This window comes from Python bivittatus, unplaced genomic scaffold (genome assembly GCF_059951505.1).
Source record: "Python bivittatus isolate LINGU-HERP-01145 unplaced genomic scaffold, Pbiv_v1 ctg000080_np1212, whole genome shotgun sequence".
Classification (NCBI taxonomy): Eukaryota; Metazoa; Chordata; class Lepidosauria; order Squamata; family Pythonidae; genus Python; species Python bivittatus.
The window spans coordinates 31,359,358-31,375,821 of NW_028277035.1; the positions used below are offsets into that span (position 1 = coordinate 31,359,358).

The following is a 16,464-nucleotide window of genomic DNA, read 5'->3' on the forward strand; positions in this document are numbered from 1 at the left end:
AAATGAATTGGTGGTTTGGGCTGGACCGGTGATACGTAGCCTGCCTCTCTGCTTTGCTCACCATCCATTGATCTGCTTACACTTTCTTCACCTATCCCCTTGGAAAGGGCTGACTAATGTCAAGGAATGGGGAGAAAGTGTCCGTGGAAAAGGAAAGCCAGTCCAGGGTCTAAAGCTCAGATCCTATTCGGCAGGAAGCCAGGCGGAACTCCCTCTGTGTAGGTGCTCTGAGATCCACGTTCTCATCTTCTGTCCCACATCTCCTTCTCTTCCTTGTTGCTTTGCCTCTCTCTAGTTCTTCATGTTTTTAAGTATCTTCACTACAAGCACTGAAACTCACTCAGACTTCCAACATCCTTTTTTCTTTTCTTGTATGTGTCACATTTCTATAGACACAAACACTATAGGACACTCAGCCCTGGCATCTAAGTCTGATGCTATCCGATTGTCTGAATAGGTTTAGCAAATGGCTGCTATTTTTTAAAATAACACACTCATAAAGATATATGCCCATGCAAAGACTTTATTTATTTATTTATTTATTTATTTAACAAATTTATATAGCCACCCATCCCTCGATGGAACACTAGGTAGTGAACAAGAAATAAAACATAATACATAATCAAATCAATTAAAAGAACCAAGTTAAGACCACTGTAAAAACACCATAACAACACGTCCCACATTGCATTATGGTCTCTGGTATGAGTCCTGAGTATCCAAAAGACTCAGGACTCATAGCAGAGACTGTAATGCAGCATCTAGAAACTATAGCACCCCCACACATACAACCAAAAGTATGGATCCGGTATGTAGACAGCACCTTTGCCATAAAAAAGGAACAACTAGAGAAGATACATGAGACAATCCACAACATCCTCAAAGGAATAAAATTCACCAGAGAGGAAGAAAACAACACCACGCTACCCTTCCAAAATATCCTCATCAGCAGAGGAAATTACAGCAAATTAGAAACCCAAGTCTGTCTATCGGAAAACAACTCACACTAACCAAGTGCTCCACCACCAAAGTAACAACCCAACCTCCCACAAGAGGAGCTGTGTAAGGACATTATTCAGATGAGCACAACACCCTGCAGCAACCCAGAACAGCAGAAAAAGGAAACAGACCACCTATACAACATCTTCCAACAAAATGGATACCCACACAACTTTATCAAAAAGTGGCTGACCACTCAACCCACTATAGCACAACCAACACAAGCTATGAAAAGGATAACACTAGCATACATCAGAAATAACTGACTATTACAACCACATGGCATCACCATAGCACACAAACCAACTAAAGCCCTCCAAAACATCTTAAGTAAACCAAAAGACCCAGTAGCCCAAGAAGAAAAAATAGGAGTCATCTACAAAATAGAGCGTAAGGACTGTAACAGCCACTATATATGACAGACAGGCAGAAGACTAGTAGAGCACATCTATGAACACCAACTAGCAGTCAGAAGACACAATGAAAATTCCTTAATCTCACAACACATGGACAGACTCAACCATAGTTTCAGTTGGAAAACTGTGAGCATCCTAGACCAAGCTAAATCCAAAAATGCTAGGGAATTCCTGGAAGTTTGGCATTCAGACAAATCAGCCATCAATAGACATGTAGAAATAAACCATATTTACACACCATTCAAAAGAGACAATAAAAAAGCTAAGAAGGAAACAAAAAGACCAGAACATATCCTCTCCAGCAGCCAACACCCAGATAAGCAGGGATTAACACCAGGCAAACAATCAAGCAGAAAACAATAATCAAGGAAAGACCAAGGAGAAAATCACACCCCCACCAAAACTGGCAGGGCAAGCTACTGTATATAAACAGGGAGCAAACCCCACACTTACTCACACTGATGTTTCCTAGTTGGATAATGAAATGTCTGCAAGCAAACAACCAAACTCAGAGACCACCAAGGACTCCACATCCCATATTGACACACCAGGCTCTATTTAACATCCCAGCCCCAATGCCTAGGGGAAAAGCCATGTCTTCACAGCCTTCTAAAAGGCGATCAGAGTCGTGACTGTCCAAATCTCCAGAGGGAGGCTGTTCCACAAGACTGGTGCTGTGACAGAGAAGGCATGCTTCCTAGGGGCCCCCAGGTAACACAGCTTCACTGATCCGATCCAGAGCATGCCCGCTGTGCCAGACCTCACAGGATGGGCAGGAACGCTCAGGGATTGGGGTTCTGCAAATAACCTGTCCCATGTCATGTAGGACTTTAAAGATGACAACCAGCACCCTGAATTGCACCTGGAAGACTATTGGGAGCCACTGCAGCTCACGTAACAGTGGTGTTGCATAGGCATACCATGGTGTACCCAATACTGCATGTACAACAGTAGATGCAGTATTGGGTACACCATGGTATGCCTACACATACTATGCATTCTGGACTAGCTGAAGCATCTAAATACTCCAAGGGCAGTCCCACAAACAGTGGGTCCCCCAACTCCAGATCATGCTGGCACCACTTTGAGGAAAAAACTAGATCTAATATGTGACCCCACTGTGAGTTGGGCTATCAATAACTTGGACCAGTCCATTTAATCTAACATTTAGTCCAATGCCAGAAGAGAGAAATAGCTAGAGGACCCTTTGAAAATGGATTCAAATAGAAATAATGCATTTTCCCTTTTGCTACCAGAATCCTTTACTAATAATGCATCCAGGAGGTACATGAAACTAATTTCTCTTTACCTTGCCATAATTCAATCAGTAATTCACCTTTTCCAAATTTCCCATCTTTATCTGAATTCATTTGCCTGCACAGACTTAAATAAATCTGCTGGTGTAATGTTTGCTAACATCCCAGCCATCCAATTCCAATATCTATGAGACTTCATTAATTCCATTTGATGTCAGGTTGCACCCACCTAACCGGTTCAGTTGGGTTGAGGATGAATTGAGCTACCTCTCTGGCCACAACTGGTGTGCTTTGGACCCACAAGTTCCAGAGCAAAGAATAAAGCATCCTTACCCTTTGCATATCAACACTGGGCTATAAATAGAGCAATAAATACCAGCCCATATCAGCCAAACAAAATCCTCAAAAAGGGCAAGAGGAGGGATGGACAGAACAGCAAGTACAAGCTAAAAGCTATTCCAATTGGGAATTACTTCATTATAGTAAAAATCCAAATATTCAGATCCATAATTGCTGTTGTTTTTAAAGCAACCAGCAATCACAGAAAAATCAACATTTCCCTTACATCTGTAATTAGAGCTGTAAACTGTTCAGGTCCATTCTAGGCTAGTGGAGATTAATTGGCTGGAAGCTATTTTATTAGCTTATGAGAAATTAGCTAATGTTCTGAAAGCCTTCTCTTCTAAATCGTCAGAGTTCACATACTCACACAGCAGTTTGTCTAAATGTTTGTTAGTTAGTACTGCATGGAAAATGTGTCCTCAATGTGGTAACCTTATTAGTCTGTTACAGCAAAAGTCCTATGGTACCTTAAAGACTACCAAATTTACGTATTTGCTGTTCTTTTTCATGCCCCAAGATTCTTAATTGTTTAAGTGAATTAGCGACTGAATGTCTTCAGTAGATTTATTTTAGCTTAACTGCTTTTCATTCTTCCCTGGACTGGTTCTTAAGATCTTGTGTTATGGTTCTAATTACAATCCTGTTTTATGATTTTTAAAAATGGTTTTAGTTACTGTCAGACAGAGAAAGCGACTGGTAGTTTTTTCTCCTAGTTCTCAATCAATTTAGTAAAAGCAAATTTGCTTTAGAAATTCTTTCAATGAAGAAGAACATTTGGGAGAATTTCTCAAGGGTGGAATAACTGGCACATATTGAATTATGATGTGAATAAGCAATGTGCGTGAAGGTCCCATCCTTCATCGTACAAAAATCTCTCATGACTTCCCGCACTTCATCTGAATCATGGGGGAATTCCTGCCATGGGCTTTTCACCATCAGTGCTGTCCCCACTAAGGGTCAGGGAGATCCAGTTGCTAAGAAATTGTTGTGAAATTTCTCCTTCCCTCAAGGAATTTGGATAAATTAGCCATCCAGTCCCTCTACTGTACTTGGAAATGTGGTAGTAGTATATTCGAAAGGCCATTTGTGCTCAGCTCCACATTTTACTGCTTAAATGTAAGCCCTTATGAGACTCTTCAGGAAGAAAATATAAATTCAAATGTAAAGGGGTAGCAATAAATTCGATAGGTCTTGATTATGTTCCCTCTCCCAGCTTAGCTGAATTTGTTGGCACAGAAAAGCTTTCCTGTCTCTATATTTATGCCTTGCACAGAGTAGTAGCTTAGTCCACAGAGATCCTTTATCAGCTCCATTTCCTCTGTGGCTGAGGGCTGCATGAAGTCAACAGGGATTGGGAGCCCCCATGAACACATTTCTTATAATTGGCATCTAACCTGAAAGCTTTTATAAAGCTCAAGGTAATCGTTTAGGTATACTGGGACAAGAATACTTCCTGTGGCCAATGCTGGAGACTGGCTAGTGGCCAGGCTCTTCACCTCACTCACTCACTACAGCCTCAAGCCACGTGGCCTTGCCTGGCCTGCTGCCCTCCAGAATTGATACGTTAGCTGGGGAACACCTTTGGTCCGAAAATGTAGAGCTAGCTTCCTTTCTGCGCTTTGCATTTTACCAAGAGCGTCTTCTTCAGGGCTGTGCTCCTCCGCAAAGCAACAGCCACCCCTCCCTCCCTCCCTCCCCATATCAAACAACATGGGACTGGAGGTGGAGAAAACTGCAGTATACTGTGACAAGCGCTTCAGTTGGCACATTGCTTTCATCCGGATGAATGACTACAGTATGGTGACACTTGCCACCGTGGGGTCCCAGCTGTGATTTGTTTCACTTTAGTTGGCTCTTTTATACATTGTTTGTAATACAGCAGGACAGGGAAATCAAAGACAGCCATAGACTTCCAGGGATTGTTTGGCTGACATGAATCACAGAGCATGGTCCCAATGAAAAATGAGCCAATACTTTCAGAACTTTCACTAACCAAAAGAATCTATGAACCATTTTCTAGAAAAAGACAAAAGTCTCAGAGGACAGTGAACATGTAGATATCAAAAAGACTGTGGGTGAAGCTGCTTGGCTTTGGCAACGTGACTGCTCAAACACTGGTCAAATCATGGTCAGATCTTTAAAGCACCAATTTATTACGGCGGTAATAAAATAATGCCAGGTTAGATGGAATTATTTACTCTCAGTAACTACCGTGAGCTCAGAAGGTTCTTCTGATCTGGGGACATTTGAGAAAAAGGGAAACTTTAAAAATGGACTTTTGTATGGTTTAGATTGGATTAGATTTTATTAATTTTGGTCAGTGACCAGTGTAAGACTTGTGTGTCTCTGAGTGTGTGTAGAAAAAAAAATCCACCAATCTGCCTAGATTTATGCTACCCAAGAGATAAGATGGTATGAGGGAAATTGTAATTTACATTTCAGATTTATCTCCGTCCGTCTCCCCCAATGGGGAACTCTGGGCAGCTCACAAAGTACATCTTAACCATTACAATGACAATTACACCTATTCTAATACAACTACAGTGCAACCCTATTCTATTGTGGCCAGCAGCGGTCGCAAGGCAGTCAGCTCATCCGGGCTTTCTTTGACCGATGATCTTTTTTGCCCATCGCATTAGTCGCGCCCAGCGCCCAGTGTTAGTTCTTTCCACCGATCAGGTCCAGCACCGGTTCCAGCTTCCCCACGCAGGCACCGCCGGTTCCTCCCACCAAAATGGGAGTACCTATTTATCCACTCGCAGATGGAATTGCTTTCAAACTGCTAGGTTGGCAGAAACTGGGATGAGTGATGGGAGCTCACCCCGTCACGTGGAGCAGGCTCGAACTGCTGGAGTGCCGACCATTTCTGGCTGGCAAGCTCCAGCATCATTAAGCCCCTGTGCTACCATGTCCCATGAGAATAGATGCACTTATTTATTAGCCAATGTGGTGCAGTGGTTCAGCTGTTGGGTTCTGACTGGGGAGACCCAGGTGCTTAGCTATGGAAACTTAGTAGGTGATTTCAGACCAGTAACACTCTCAGCCCTACTTACATCAAAGAGTTACCACTTGAGAGATAAAATGAATGGAGATTCCCATGGAAGCCACCTCAGGCTGTTAAAGAAAAGGCAGGATATAAATCTGACAAATAAAAACAATCAAAGAAATAAGTTATAAACAAACACGCGCAATATGACAAAATGTACCTGAAATGGTACCCTTAACCTCCAGGGCTCTTTTATTAAGAGCTTTAGCTATAGTTAGAACAGCTGTATTTGTGTCACCTCTGTCTACATAATTTCCTACAAACTGAAATAAGGCAAGCAAAAATGTAAATGGCAAAGTTTAATGTAATTTGAATGACAGTATATGCAATAATAGCAATAGATTCAAAATGGAACCAACAGCACCTCTTTGCCCTAAGAGAAATATGTAATTCTTGCTTACAGCAATATGGTCAGTGGAGCCAAACATTCCTGTGCTTCTTCAGTTATTCTTCTGAAGAGAAGTTTAGTTTAGTTTAATTTAGTTTAGTTTAGTTGTGTTTAGTTTAGTTGTGTTTAGTTGTGTTTAGTTGTGTTTAGTTTAGCTACTTATTTATATATCGAATTTATATGGCTGCCCATCTCACAAGAAGTGACTTTGGGTGCCATACAACAAAAATATAAAACAACAAGCAAGTCAGAAAACAGTCATTATTAAAAAGTTAAAAAAGCATAAAACCCACAAAAAATTAGATTAGCAAGGGAGCCACATCAACATCTCACCAGTCCCTTGGGACCCCCAGGCCTGATGACAAAGCCAGGTCTTGAGAGACTTCTCGAAAATAAGGAGGGATAGTGCTGACCTCACTTCAGCAAGAAGAATGTTCCACAAGGCGGGTGCCACGGCAGAAAGAGTCCACCTCCTTAGGTCCGCCAAGTGTAGTTCCCTAACAGATGGGACTCGCACGCCCCTTTTGCCAGATCTGATGGGATGGGCAGATGTAGTTGGGTTTAGTTCCAAGAAACTGGATAATAGTAGCAACCAGCAACTCATAAATTTCAGCTTGAAGGGATTAATTAATTAATTCTCCCACTCTATTACAATCCACCCACACACATATATTGGTCTTTTCAAGATGCCCTCCAGGTGTCTAGATTTCAGCTCCTAGAATTTTCATTGGCCTTGTTGATTGTAGAATCCTGAAAGTTGATGTTGGGGAAGGCTGACATATCTCAGTGCAATTTCTTTATTCTGGCTGACAAGAGTTTGTAATGACACACCTCTCTACCAATCCATTCCACAGCGAAATACTGTATGCCATATCTTTTGGTTCCAGCTTCTCCTTCACAGTTAACTCTCGCATTCAAGGCTAAACTAAGGACTTACAACACTGTTATTAGGTTTTCACATGTGAAACTACACTACATGTGAAACAGCTAAATTTTAAACTTGAAGGGGCTTCTGCCTTGGAGCAATATGGTGACTATGAGAGAGGTAGGAGCTAAGATTTGGCTCCACGCAATCATATTATGAGGCTTTGGGAGGAGGCTGAAGAAGGAACTGACTATGATTTAAAGGAAAAAACCACTGGAGTTTTATAAAACACATTGCCTATAATATACAGTTTGCCACGAGATTTCTACCTCTCATGAGTGGTCATTTGCCCTGAAATACAAATGTGAGCAAAAGATCCATAAATGTCTTCAACATACCAGTTTAAGGATTAATAGAATATTTATTGGAATAAACAGCTCAAAATTCAACAGAATGTCACAGAATAAATATGGATAGATTTTCAGTAGATGCTTGATGCTTGCCACATATATGAAATGTACGGATAATTTATATTGACTACATGCAATTACTTTGTTACTACACATTAACTTACTCATTACACAGCTTCAGTGGGGTCTTTGGTGCTAATGATACCCTCTGTGCCTTTCCAATACTGAGCATAACACAAGTTTTGGAAGGCTGCAGTAGCCAACCCAGTAACATACCTTAAACCTACCAGTGTGCATATACCACTATCCCTCACTCAGTTGGGTAATTGTTATTATTTAAAAGAGCAAAATGAAAGTGATTCTGAATCCCTTTATAGAGCTGACAGATGGATGATGCAAACTAGTTATCATGTGGAATACTAACATTTCAGTATGTCTGAAATCATGCTAATGGGAGGATGTTGATTGTCCTCAGTGAGGTCAAACATGAATAATGATATTCATTTACAAGAGGGCAGTTTTCAGTTGAGACTTAGGAACAGCTTCTTAAAGGTAGGAGCAGTTACTGGTGGACCCAATTACTAAAGCCTTCCCGTTTGCTAAACACCTTCACTTGGAGAAAGGAGTGCCACCTGGCTGGCATGCTTTGGTTTGGATTCCTGCAGTCAGAGGAGGTTGGACTGAATGACCTACTCTGTCAAAGCTCTAACTTGGCAGAACCTATTCAGACACTCAATATGCCATGGCTAGGTAGGAATCTTTATTATAAGCCAAGACTAAGCCATTCAAACCAGTTGATTGCCCTTTGTCAGTATGAAGTGGAGACCTTCTTATACACACAGCAGTTTAATTATTCCAATCTTTTCAAAGGTTTAACAGATATTTAGCTTTGCAATTCTAAGGCCTGGAGCTAGGCAACTGTTGCTTGTTGGTACAATTGACATTTCTGCCCTGAGAAACTTTAGTGGCTAGCATAACTCCTACACAAATGACCCCTTCTGACTCCATGATTTTAAAAAGCATCGTTATATAGACAAATGACTTAGCTATGTAGTATAGTGACATCCTCACATCCATTCTAAATCTTTGGCACTAGGATCATCCAACATCCAATACTGTATAGTTACTTCAGATCCTCCCCCCCCCCGCCAAAAAAAAGAAGGTTGGCTGAAGCAGCAAGTGAAGAATGCACTAATGGTAGCCGGGCACAAAATTGTCTGACAGGGTAACAGTAATTTGGTTGCTTTACCTGTAGTCTTTCATCTCACCCCAATCCTGAAGTGATGATTTTTGTACTAATACCACAAAAATTCAGTGCAACTAAAAAAGTTATAGGAGAGACTCTGAAACAATGGAAGAATGGTTGTGAAGATGACAGAATTTGTAGAGATGGCAAAATTGACTTATTTGATTAGAGAAAAGACAATAACTACATTTGTTAGTGACTGGAAACCCTTCATGGCTTTTTGCTGAAAATGGGGGAAAAAAATGAACTTGGGATTCATGGGTTTGATGATTAGAAAGGGTAGAACATGGAAAGAAGGGAGCCACAATGTAACCTTAGAGAGAAAGGATAAAATATAAATGCATTTATAACTGCTGTAAAGAAGATCAGAAGCCACATCTTTATATCTTTTCTTTTCTCCCTTTCTTTTCTGTCTCTTTTTTAAATTATTTTTTTCTAATTTACTTATCACTTTTCTTTTACTTTTTTACTTTTACTTCCCTTTTTCTTTAAAATTGTATTGTTTTTATTCTGTAAAACATTTCTTCAATAAAAATTTATTTTAAAAAATGAAAAAGATCTAGGAGCATAAGATAATTTTTCCCCCTAAAAAACAGAAGATAATGAGAATTGTTTCTAGAAGTGTATGTAATGCTTCTGAGACTGAAATGCTCTCTTAAACTTCAGGTTTGGCAATACCTGTATTGGAGAACTATGACAGCCAAGTGACAGAGCCAGCTTGGTGTAATGGTTAAAGGCACCAGGCTAGAAACTTGGAGACTCTGAGTTCTTTGTGCCTTAGGCACAAACCAGTTGGGTGACCTTGGGCCAGTTGCGCTCTCTCAGCCCTAGGAAGGAGGCAAACCACTTCTGAAATCTTGCCAAGAAAACTGCAGGGACTAGTCCAGGCAGCTGCCAGGAGTCAACATTGACTCGAAGGCACCAAAAAAAAAAAAAAAGGATAGGCAAGTGAGGGGTTAGAGTCTAGTTTAGTTTTAGCTTGTCAGTTAAAACTACAAACATGTAAAGGCTAACTGAGAGACATGGAATTTCTTGCAATATTTTTGATAGTGAAGGCAATATTTTTTTTCTGAATTAAAATTAAAAGCACAATTTTCTTCACTCTTACAGACAGAAAAGTTAGCTTTTAGAATAGGAAAGTGTAAACCTCCCAAATCTGCAATAGAAGGAGCCTGAGCTTAGTGGTATGCCAAAATATATAGGTAATCAAATTACCTCAAAGGACTGGAGAAGTGATGAAACAATGCACTGCTGGACTTAAAAACAGTAAAAAAGTAGGTAGCTCTGGGAAAGAAAAATGGTATGGACTTAAACTAAAATTCATTTCATACTTTATAATGAAAAACTGAGAAGAACCTAGGTCCTCAAGCTTCCTAGCAACTCCATTTAGATATGCGATAGTCTACTATAAAATAACTATTGGGGAATATGTACTGTCTCACATATGGATTACAGTAGATGTAAATTAATGACATTCAAAGAGACTGCTCAGTAAAGTGGATTCCTGAAAGGAAAATAAATTATTTCCTTCAAACCACAATAGTTTACCTAGTGAACATTATATTGAGGAGCAGACCCTACAGTTCCTACAGGAGAAAATGAAGATCTAAAGAATCTTTCCAGCCCTGATTTCTGAGATTTCTATTCAATAACTGATAGTACCACATCACAATTCTGAACTGTTCCTAAGAAAGCTACAGTATTTTCCTCTGTTTTCATCACCACTGCAAAGAGAAACTGAGTCTTCTGTAACGGCTGTTTAGTTTCACCCAGCAGATTGTTTCTGAATAACCTCCATGTTACAGAAAGTCATATAACACTTTTGGAAATCGGCCGTATAATTTGAAATTCTGTCTATTTATCTATAGTGTAGCAGGAACATATAAACTTCAACGTGGTATAAACTTTTTTTTTTTTAACCAGTATTCTGAAATTGACTCCTTGTTTTCTGGTTCAGTAAGATTCTATCTTAACTCCTATATTCTTCTATCCCTGACATCTTTTTCATGGCCCCTCTGAAGTGAGCAAGATCACATTTTTTGCCTATTTGGGAAAGGGTAGTTAAGGAGCAAAATGGGCCTATTAAGGTACAGTAGTGCTACCAGATTGGAGCACAGAAATCCAGATAATCATTAGATGGCAGCAAGGAGATATAGCAAATGTTAATCCTTTGCTGCCATCTAATGTTTGTTCACAGTTTTTCAGCCCCAATCTGATAGCCCTGCTAAAGCTTTCTCTCCTTTCAGAGTAAGAACGATATTAAAGTAAAATAGATAATTTCACTCCAAACTCGCCGTACCATGGATCACGTTTTCATGCTTGGAGGAGGCTAAGGGAAGAAATGGGTTTCTTAGACCTTTGTGAGTCTTAAGGCACCCATTTTGTTTCTTAATCCCCTGAACTGGACTGAACATCTTGGTTCCACCCACTTCACTGGCCACACTCCCTGCATCCTTGGATGCCCTTCTGCTTTTTTTTTTAAAGTACAGCCTACAGCCGCAACAAATTGAGGCCTGCGTTCTATATCAACATTTGAATGAACTGAGTAAAATATAGTTTACAATTATAGACTCTGGGTGTGTTTACTTCTATTTCTCTTTCATGTGTAAGGTGATCGGCAACATAGATTAGGACTTGGCTACAAATTAACAGCCTGAGCTCAATCCAGACAAGACAGAAGAACCAATAAGGGGTGATTTCTCTGTCTGGATAGTCTAGATTTACTAACATTTTTGTTGAGGTGGGCAATTTCGTGCTGTCCAGAGGTTTGGGTCTATAAATCCCATAGTCTTTTGCACTGACCATTCTGTTGGAGCCTGATAGAAGATCTAAGTCCAAAAGATCTGGTAGGATACAAAGTTGTTTAGCTGTGCTTCCTTCTGCCCTAAAGTATCCAGTTTTTAGCCTGAGCATGTTTTGGATCAAAACATTGTCTTAGGGGCTTAAATGACTTTGGTGGCAGCAGGAGCACTGGACTGCTGCTTTGTCATCCTGGAAGTCAGCATGACAAACGTCAGGTTAGAAAATTTTAAGCAAACCAAAGCAAGCAAACAAAATTATAAAAGGAAGTGATGTGAACCCCAGAGCAAGGGCCCTCAACGACCTAGAGGAATGACCTTGGAAAAGCTAATTAGTAGCAGTGAGCCAATCAAAACAAGGAAGTAAAATACCAGGAGAAGCAAAGTTCTTGCATTAAAACAGGAGCTGTGAACCATGGTAAAAAATAAATGGTGATGCTCTGGTATGCTATGTGTTAATGTAGCAAATATAAATAATAATTTTGAAGTCCCAGATAATGGGTCCATATTGGCTTGGAGTTGAATGAGCAGCAGTGATTGCATTTTACACAGAATTCACTACAGTACATGGGCACTCACAATCCCACCCCCCCCCCCGATACCACCATCAAATAATTTACTGGTTCAAGTGGCGAAAGTCCATCAATGTGAGCGTGCAACATGTGTCAGGACGCTCTACAGGGAGAAGCTGCCTCTGAAGTCTGGATATTTATAGTTCTCTCGCTGGACATGCAATTAGGCTGCTTTGGACTATGTTTTTGAAAACTCTTTCCTTCTTGCTTGTCCTTTCCTACTTGTCAGGCTTTTAAACCAGGGGGAGGGGGGCTTTCTTTCTCATCCTTAAAAGGTAAAATTTTATAAGTAACATGCTGAGAGAAAATTGGTCTGGAAAACAAATTTCTGGCAGCTGCTGTCAGTCCATTTCTGCACATGAGTCAGCAGCAAATAGCTCTGCAAATATGCCTTGAAGGCCCTGGCAGTGCCAAGGGGCTTCCCGCTGCCAAAGAGAACAAGCCATCAAGGCCACAGCAGTAAAGGCAGTGCTGACGTTTGTCCACCCCAGGCAGTGTCCAGCTTGTTCCTCAAAGCTTTCCGCAGCATAGCCAAAGGGAAGTAAGTGTGGTCATTTTCAGATCCAAGGAACTCAGTACCAGCTTTCCTCATCAGTAAAAGACCAGTCTGTTTTTATCTCTTTAAGAACAACAAAGGTCTGTGCCTTTTAAAGATTTGAGTTGGTTTTGCTGCCATGCAGGGTCCCAGATCTTGGCTGCAGAAATCAAGACAGCTACTAGGGGGCAGTAAGGAGCTAGTGTTTTCCATATCTCTTTGCTGCCATCTAGTGGTTATCCAATTTTTGCATGTGAAGTCTGGTTGTCCTCAATCAGATAAGTATAGTGTTGCGGAATTTTTGCCAAAGACAGGAGCACAACGTTGAGGAGAAGAACCATGTTTATTGCAATGATCATTGGGTGCCTGCTTTCCAAGAAAGAGGGACTCTGAACAATAGAAAAGCATAGAATTTATACACTTTTGAATTTGAGAGGCGGGAAATCTGAGAGATCTGATTCAAAGATAGGTTTGGATAGGTGTTAAATGGGGGGATAAATGGTTTTTCTATGCAAACCCTTAAGCAGACAGGTGATGGCCCTCCCATTGTTTCAGTATGATAGTGTTAACAGGGCTATTTTTGGCAGTGGAACATGGTCATTGTTGGGTGATGCAATAGCTTGGAGCTGATCCTGTTTTGCATGAGCAAAGAATAGCAGAAGGAAGTGGAGAAAAGAGATTGCAGGAGAGGCAAGGGGGAGGGAGGGGAGTTTCCAGCTTTATTTTATTATTTTTCCATCACAATAGGACTCTTCCTCGTGGCCTTATTACTATGTGATCCTCCTCTCCTTAATTCCAGAGAAATGTGCCAAGGTGTAAATCCACTGACACTGCCCTTTAGCACATCATGACCGACTGACCACAGGGGGAAAGTGGAGTAAAGGCAAAGAGTTAAGAATTTACTCTGTGCCTCCCCTTTGTCTATTGGCCTGTCTGCTCTTTGGCTAAAAGATTGCTCATCAGAAGTCACCTCCTTCTGCCTTTTCTTCCTAGGTACGCCCAAAGCACATCTTCCTGGTAAGATGTAGATAATTAGTGGTGGATTTTCCCTATCCTTATAATGTATTTCCTGTAAATAAATCTCAATTCGAGTTATAAAACTTGCTTCACTAATTCTCCCTCAGATTAGATTCCTTTTGTCAGGAAAGCTTTCTCTTTCTCCACTTTCTCTTTCACGCACACACACACACATACATGGAATGCTTCAACCTCCAAAATAAATTGTGGTGCCTTGATTGCTGAGCCTTATTTTGTCTCAAGAGTGAGGCCAGCAAGTGGTGCTGTCCTTAATCAGGGTAGGCTAAGAAAAGTGATTGGTGGATTCCCCTGTCTGTTTCCCCTCCGACTGCATATCGTGCATATCACCTGTTGACGGGAAAAACAACAACCAGCTGCCCTCATTAACATGCAGTGGGGCAGAGGTGGGCAAGAAAAAGAGGGTTTAGACCCCTTTTAAGTTGCTTGAGTGACAGGCCACAAGCCTGTCCATCAGGCTATTTCAGAACACAGAACTCTCTTGAAAGAGCATTAAATCCACATCTGCAAATAACCTGGCTGGAGGGTTCCAGGCATGGGGAAGAGGCATGGGGTAAAATGGAAGGGAGTTCTCCTGGTGCATTAAGGACACTGCCTCCACTTCAGCCTGGGCCCAGGCCTGCAACTCTCACTTCAGCAATCTCTGAAGGTAAATATAAGATACTTTGCATAATAAAAGACTGCCCTTGTGGGAAGGGTGCATTAGAAGTACTGGGCCATGTCCTTCTGTTGCCTGGGTAGAAATACAGAACTCTGATAGCCTCCCTGATACAAAAAAATCTGAAAGCTCCAGAGGGAACTTATATAAAATATTTACTTGCAAATAAAGAGCCTACATTCACATAGCAAGTAGTGAACTTGTATCAAGCAGCATGCGGAATATGGCACTGTTCTATGGAGGAGCTAACATTTAACATTTAATGAGATAAGGATGACTGGATTTAGTATATTATGTTGATTATATGGAATTTAAATACTGAAATTGATACGTAATAAAGTGATTGGTTAATAGACTAATGGAGTCATATCTATGGTATTTCAATATTTTAGTAGATTATCAAGCCAGCATTTTACTATTAAGTAGCTCAGTGCACTAATAAAGTATCCAATTCACTTAGTAGCTTTCCAATTTAGTATTTAGTGTTTTATTCATAAAGTTATGTAGTGTTTTAGCTTTAAGATTTTAAAATGTATTACAATTCTAATTCTTGTACATACAAGATAGCTGAGCTTGCTCCAAATTATTTATCCCAATTTATTTAGAATTTGTTTATGTTTCTTTACCCGGGCTCTGTAAATTACAAAAGTGCATATACCGGTACTTCTTGTCAGAGACCATAATAAAGGGGTTTGTTAGTAGCTGATTCTGCGGAAGCCAGGAGTCTGGTCTCTTCTGTGGACCAAGCTAAAATGGTGCCACAGGGCAGATCCCAGCTGCTGGAGGGAGGGCGTGTCTCTAGTAGCCCAAAGCGGCCAGTTGGAGGTGGGCAGTTTCCAGCAACCAGAAAGGCAATAAGGGTTGTTAGAGCATATCCACGGCCATTACTGGGTCAGGAGAAGAGGGAAAACTTTAAAACTGGAAGAGCTAAAGATGACTTTAATATGCCTCTTGTGGGCTGCAGGCTGGGAATGAAGGCAAACTCATGAGAACATGTGATTTAAAACTAGTTAGCCAGGGGTATTTGTGTCATAGTTTAAAGGGATGTGAGAGTGATTCCTCTAGAATTGCTTTAAACTTTCCAGAGAGTAGTTTACCTGTCCATCATAAAAATATAATGAAGCAGGTGGATAAATATTTCAATGAGTTAAGTGTTTCTGATTTTTTCCCCACTCTGATAGTATTGTAATTGTGACCAAGTATACCCCCCCCCCAAAATCCAAGTTAGATGGATAAACTTAGAACTTAGGGAGTAACAAAGGTTTGAGGAAACTGTAATAATATTTTCCTTTGCATATTTTTTTCTCTCTCTAAACTAGCTTAGAAGCATTAATGAGTATTTCTGATTGCAATTCTCTTTTTAGCATTTCCAATACTTCCTTCCCTGCCAAAAAATGCTGGGTTCATTTTGGGCTCCTTGATTTTATCAAGTTTAGCATCTGAGCTTAGATACAGGAAGTTGAGCTCAGGTATTGCTGCATTTCAAAGAAGAAGAAGAGAAAAAAAACGTTTCCAAGGACACAAACGCAATTCAGTAGGGCAAAAGGATTCCCTGTGCTCAGAGATGAGAACAAACATTGCAAAAGACTAAACTAAATCCTTTCCTTAAGTGACAATTACATTATTAAAAAAGTGTGGTAAACAACCACAAAATTGGATTAATCTCAATACCAGAGAGGTTTTTATTCTAAATAATCATCCATTGGAAGGGCAAGTAACAAAACAGCATGACAAAATTGCAACACAAACTGCATTCCTTACATATTTGCATACAACATTGCAAAGCAAGTATGAAAGGGTGAAGCTTATCTCATGACATTGCAACCCACGATCATCATTTTGGAATCACTGGAGTTAGGAATGGATGCTTATTTCTAAGTATGATTTATTTGCCAGTA

At 40.4% G+C, this 16,464-nt stretch overlaps 1 protein-coding gene across 8 annotated transcripts in view; it reads right to left on the reverse strand.

The window, feature by feature from the left end:
• Positions 1-16,464, reverse strand: part of LOC112542311 (uncharacterized) — a 50,510-nt gene that overhangs the window by 10,699 nt on the left and 23,347 nt on the right. For 6 of the 8 annotated variants that reach the window (XR_015794772.1, XR_015794774.1, XR_015794773.1 and 3 more), the window contains one exon: positions 6,067-6,154. The exons of 1 other annotated variant lie outside the window; for it this stretch is intronic. The gene's annotated coding sequence lies outside the window, so the exon portion shown is untranslated. The remainder of the gene's footprint in view (positions 1-6,066; positions 6,155-16,464) is intronic. One more of the 8 variants, XR_015794771.1, reaches the window with a different exon arrangement.